The sequence below is a fragment of the Hibiscus syriacus genome, unplaced genomic scaffold (assembly GCF_006381635.1).
Source record: "Hibiscus syriacus cultivar Baekdansim isolate YM2019G1 unplaced genomic scaffold, ASM638163v2 tig00111774_pilon, whole genome shotgun sequence".
In the NCBI taxonomy this organism is placed as follows: Eukaryota; Viridiplantae; Streptophyta; class Magnoliopsida; order Malvales; family Malvaceae; genus Hibiscus; species Hibiscus syriacus.
The window spans coordinates 4,086,695-4,092,862 of record NW_024063175.1 but is presented as its reverse complement, the minus strand read 5'-3'; positions in this window follow the sequence as shown (position 1 = coordinate 4,092,862).

Here is a 6,168-nt window from a genome sequence, read left to right as displayed (position 1 = left end):
AATTCTTGAGGGATTTGTAAGGTTACTCTCTGTCCTCAAAAGAAAGACAAATTAGTGAATTTGTGGAAAATCCTTAGTGTGGATAGCTAAGGTAGTGGACTTAGACTTTGGTTGAGAAAGTCGAACCACTCTAAATCGTTGCGCAACCACTTTCAATTTTCTGCAAAAGCTTCCACCAAAATTTTAATTGTTAATTCACCCCCCTCTTGGTTATATTCATCAATCGATTAACTCAACAGATCCCTTACTCCTACCAACGATCTAAACCCCATTTCTCCCAGCACATTCAACTGACCCTTCTCCTTAAGGTGTTTAATTAATGAATTCACCCTTTTAATGTTGCACCTTGTCGACACTTCCTACATTTTTTAACAATATATAATGTTATAGTTCTCTTATATATTTTGTATCAATGTATTTACAAGTTTAATAAATACCTTATTTTCATGTGTTTTCCTCCATTCTTTGTATTCTTCACTATCCATCTTTGATTGTGCGATGTAAGGTTCCTTATCAGCATCACTCATCGAATTTTATTTCTCCAACACATCATTTCTCACCTAATATTAAGCATAAACGTTTCTTAATCAATACATTAACGCTAAATAATACTCAATGTCAATTTCAATTTACATACTGAACCGATGTGTTCGCCACCTTCCTTCATCCTTTGGCATTCGGTCATACTGTCAACATTTAAAATTTTTCATCAATTTAAAGTTCTTAAATACTTTAATCCAATTACCATTTCAACAATAATAATAAAAAAGAAATTGATACTTACTAGAAGTATATATATCCACCCTTTGGTTGCTTTCGAGTCTCGGCCTCAATTTCAAAGTCATCTGCGCCACCAACAATTTTTCCACCCATTGACTCCATTTTACCTTCATATATCAGTTTTCTTCAAAAGAATTTGAATGACCACTACAAAATGTGTCGGCACATTTATACAACCTAAAACATCATTTTCTACCTATAATATTATATAATCAGTCCCAAATCCTTCTTGGCTTCGATTCGAAATCCCCAAACCAAACCCAAAAACCCTAATCCCTATTTCCTTCAAATGAATGAGAACACTCAATACTCCAAGTATCGGCACATTTATACAACCTATAATATCATTTTCTACCTATAATATTTAATAAAAGTATCGATATTTATATTTTACCTAGAATATCACTTTCTACCTATAATCGGTCCCAAATGCTTATTTACTCTAAAACCCCAAACAACATATAAAAATCCTATTTTCGATTACTGTAATAATAAAAAACTAGGGTTTCGACAACGTACTTTCGATTCGACTGCAACAACAAACAAACAAACTTCACTTTAGAAACGCCTTCTGAAATGCAGCAACAATTACGCTTCGATTTCAAAAACTCGTCCGTTCTATCTATTTTTCAGAGGATATTTAACTATGCCCTTTATATTTTCACCGGATATGTTATTTATATTTAATCGATACAACTACAAAAGTGTCGATACTTTTATGTCAGGTGTCGATACTTTCGATAGTATAATTACCTATTTCTTTGAAAATATCGATAATTTATTATGCGTACTTATTAAAGTATCGACACTTTCAATATATACGGTCGCTCTATATCAGTTTTGTCCTTTAGAGATCGGTTTTGTCATATTTTTACTTGTTATATCGTTGTGGATCGATACATTGTTATAAAGTATCGTCGATTTATAGGTGCTAAAAATGCTTCTCTTTTAAATTCACAAAGTGTTGATACTTATATTAAAGTATCGACACTTTCAATATATTTGGTCGCTCTATACCGGTTTTTTCCTTTAGAGACCGGTTTTGTCATATTTTTACCTGTTATATCGTTATGGATCGATACATTGTTATAAAGTATCGACACTTTATAGGCGCTAAAACTGTTTCTCTTTTAAATTACCAAAGTGTCGATACTTATATTAAAGTATCAACACTTTCAATATATCTGGTAGCTCTTTACCAGTTTTATCATTTCGACACCGGTTTTGTCATATTTTTACATGTTATATCGTTATGGATCGATACATTTTTATAAAGTATCGACACTTTATAAGCGCTATTACTGGTTCTCTTTTAAATTCCCAAAGTGTCGATACTTATTTCAATCTAATCGATACTTTCAACATATCTGGTAGTGCTTTACCGGTTTTGTCATAATTAAACCGGTGTTGTCATATTTTTACCTATTATATTGATATGGATCGATACATTTTTTATTTGGATCGACACAAACCGACAAGCTAAGTTTGTCGGTTGCCAAATTTTTTAATATTTCTTCATGATTTAGATCTACTACATTATTATTACTCAACATTTCCGGTAGCGCTAAACCTAATTTATTAAATATCTTTTAATGTATCCGGTAACGTCATATATTAACCGTATATTAACTCACCTTTCCTGAGACAATCCCAAAGCTACCCCTCTTGATGGAGAAATAAATTGAATTTTTTAAAGGGGTGGCGGTGATGCCATGAACTGTCTTTATTTATATATTATAAAAAAATGGAATATGATTTATTAGTTTGAACACCTCTGTCTTGCAAGTTATATGCGGTTATGATTTTTTCCCTAAGGGATTCTCAGCTAATATTTTATTGTAATTACATAAAATATTCATTTCATTGATTTATAGAAGTCTTCAATTTTGTTTCAAATATTTGTTCATATACCATATAATCATAGTAAACCAAATCACATACAATTGAACTTTAAGTATTATACTTTTTATATCATTAAATTTTCAAATTTTCAACTATAGCACTGAACTTTGATTTTTTGTTTCAATTATATCATTGAACCGTTAAATCGTTAACAACACGATGACATAGCTGACGGCTGTCGACGTGACTGACAGTTGTTTACGTAGACACCTCACCAAAATGACATCGTTTTGATCTAGTTGTTAACAATTTAACAACCTAGTGGTATAATTGAAACAAAAATCAAAGTTCATTGATATAATTGACAAAACTTTATACAATGTCTAAAATTCAATGGTATCTGGTGTAGTTTACCCTAATTTTGAATATAGATATCATTTTCTTATTTTATAATATATATATATATATATATATATTATAAAATTTCTTTGATTAAATTTAATGGTAAAAGAGAATGTTATTTTCTTTTAGAAGATTTATAAAAGTTAAAAGAGAAAAAATATGCAAGGTTTAAAAAATTATTTGAAAATTTTGAGGGTTGTTAGTACGCTTGAAATAGATTGAAGTCACACGAAAGAATAGTGGTGGATCCAGAAATTTAAGAATGTGAATTTAAAATTTTAATATTATTTTCTTAAAAATAATGGATACACAATTTTTTTCATTCTTTTCTTAATCAGTTTAATTAAATTTAACCATTTTTTTCAAAATAATAAGGATCCATTTGGCTCCTTAGAGGTTTTAGTGCATCTTTATTGATATTGACAGAAGACGAACAGGGAAATATCGATTCCAAGGATCAACTCAAAATTTTGGAATTTTTATTCAATATAGTTATAACTAATCCAAACAATCAAGTAAATAGAAAAAAATCTATTGGAACAAATGAAATAAGTAAAAAGTTCCTCAATGGTCATACAAATTAATCTGGGAAGAGAAAAATTAATAGATGTACCTAACTCACCACGTCATATGCGGTCCCAGTTAATAAAATACATCCATCTTATTTTTTTACTACGAATTTTCACATTTTTTTACATATAGATAAGGAGTGTAATTATTTAAAAATTACTTTGAGATGTAGATATATCTTCACCTAATCATTGACGAAGAAAAATATACCACCTAAACATATAAAATATCTTGTGTTGAACTAATATGTGATTATTGTCTCCGGCAGTTCCGACGAAAAACAAAATAATAATAATAACATTTTCAATCATCATTAAAGAAATACGGATTACATCATCGCGGTGGTAAATGAATTTTTGTTATTCTTTAAGATCATGGGTTCGAACATTATAAATACTAAAAGTGTGATCATTCAATATCGAACAGTTAAAAATTATCTTAAAATAAATTTTGTTTTGTACTTATCTCAAATTTATTAAAAAAATATCACCATTAGAGGGAAAAAAAACTTGAGGGTAATTTTACTCATGGATTAAACCCAAATAAACATTGTTACTATGACTGATATTAATTGTTATAATATGAACACAATATTTATGATGTTGATATGACAGTCTATCAAAGACGAAACCATGATTAAATACTGGTAGGGATCAGAATATTAAAATTTTTAAGAAAATACAACGAGTTATTAAGTTTTAAACTTAAAATTCAGAAGACAGCGCTTAATTTGTCTAATATTTAAACATGCAATGATCTAAATTGTTAGTAAACCAAAAAAAATTGAGAACATTGAATTATCTTTCTTTAGTTCAACCCTGATTTAATTAAATATTTAATAAATTCTTTTATTTTTTACACGAACCAAAATATTATTAGACTACAATTTATTGAATATATAAATTTCCCTCCTTTAGGTCTCAACATAGCTTCATTCCTACGGTCTACTATGTTAATGTGGCAGTCTATGATGTTGATGTAACCATTCAAATATGATAATGATGTTATAGAGAAACTGAATTATTTTTTAACTTAGTTCGAGGGCATAATTGATTTTCTGGTCGAGTTGAAAGGCATAATTTATTTTAATTGAAAGTTTAATAGCTTATTTATTATTTTTGAAAAAAAAAATTAAGGACTTACGAATTTTTAAAAAAATTTAAAATTAGTAAAAGTATTAAATTATTTAAAAAATCCAAAAAGTATTAAAAATAAAAATACTAAATTTTAAATAAAAATATAAAATACTAATTTTAAACCAATAGATCAGATACCAGTGATTAATTAAAAAAATTAAAATTTTAAAATATTTATAAATTAATTAAAAAATTAAACACTTCCATCGAAAAAGTTCTCGATTGTCTCTCGTAAGTTTGAGTCTATTACTATTCCTTAAACATATTAATTGAATATATTTATTTAGTTTCTGAATAAAATTGGATAAATAATTTAATTTTTTGAATTGAACTTTTAAAACATATGAACAACTTATTAATACATGAACGTAAATATCCGTTGAGTCTTTAAAATTTAAAAATAAGCAAACTGATAATAAAAATCAAATTATTCTTTAAATATTTTTTTAAAAGAAAATCAGAAACTTAATGAAAAATAAATGAAATTTCAAAACATATTGAAAATAAAAACACCATAGAAATTTAAAAAATTAAGAATAACGATTTAAAAATATTTATGAAGTATTAAAAAAAATTGAGTACTTTCATTGAAAAATCTTCGACTTCGTCTACCACTATTTATTGAACATATTCTTAATAGAATTAACCTTATTGTATTAGAGTAATAATAAAATTCAAATTGTTTACATCAAATTGGTGTTCACTAATATTTGATATTGGAGTAGAAAGATGGGAAATTTAGGGTTAACTTCATTGAAAGATGGGAGATTGTTTACATAAGTTAAAATTTAACTATTTTCACAAACGTGTGACGTGAATAAAGTAATGAAAGTTAACGATCTAGTAATCAAAATAATACAGACCGAAAACAAAAATGACCAAAATCAAACATTTTCAAAACCAATAATCAAAATTAAATAGACCAAAAATATAAAAGATCACACGTGTTGTTTACTCTTTAATTTTTGTATAAAGATATCCAGGGAAACAAAATTGAAATTGGACTTCTTGTTCAAGTTGAACAACTGCTACACCAAACAAGTAAACTACAAATTTAGTAATTAAATTTTACTCTCTTTTTTATTTATCACATTGTATTTTCATGAAATGACCATCCAGCTTAGTTGGTAGAGCACAAGGTTTTTAACCTTGAGGTTGTGGGATCGAGTCCCACGGAGGGCATTTCATAATTCGGAGGTTTCTTACAGAAGTTGCTCTCAAACTAGTATTGGGGGTAGCCTACTATCTTACCTCCCTTTACCCCATACATATGAAAAAAAGGGACAGCTATTTTTTTACATTGTATTTTAATGCTTTTCAATTTTTTCATTAAACTTAATACATTGAGTTTTTTTGTCACTCAGTCGTTTTCTCACTAATGGCATTATAAATTGACTGATGTATAGATGCAAAACGACATTATTTTGGTGAAAATTTT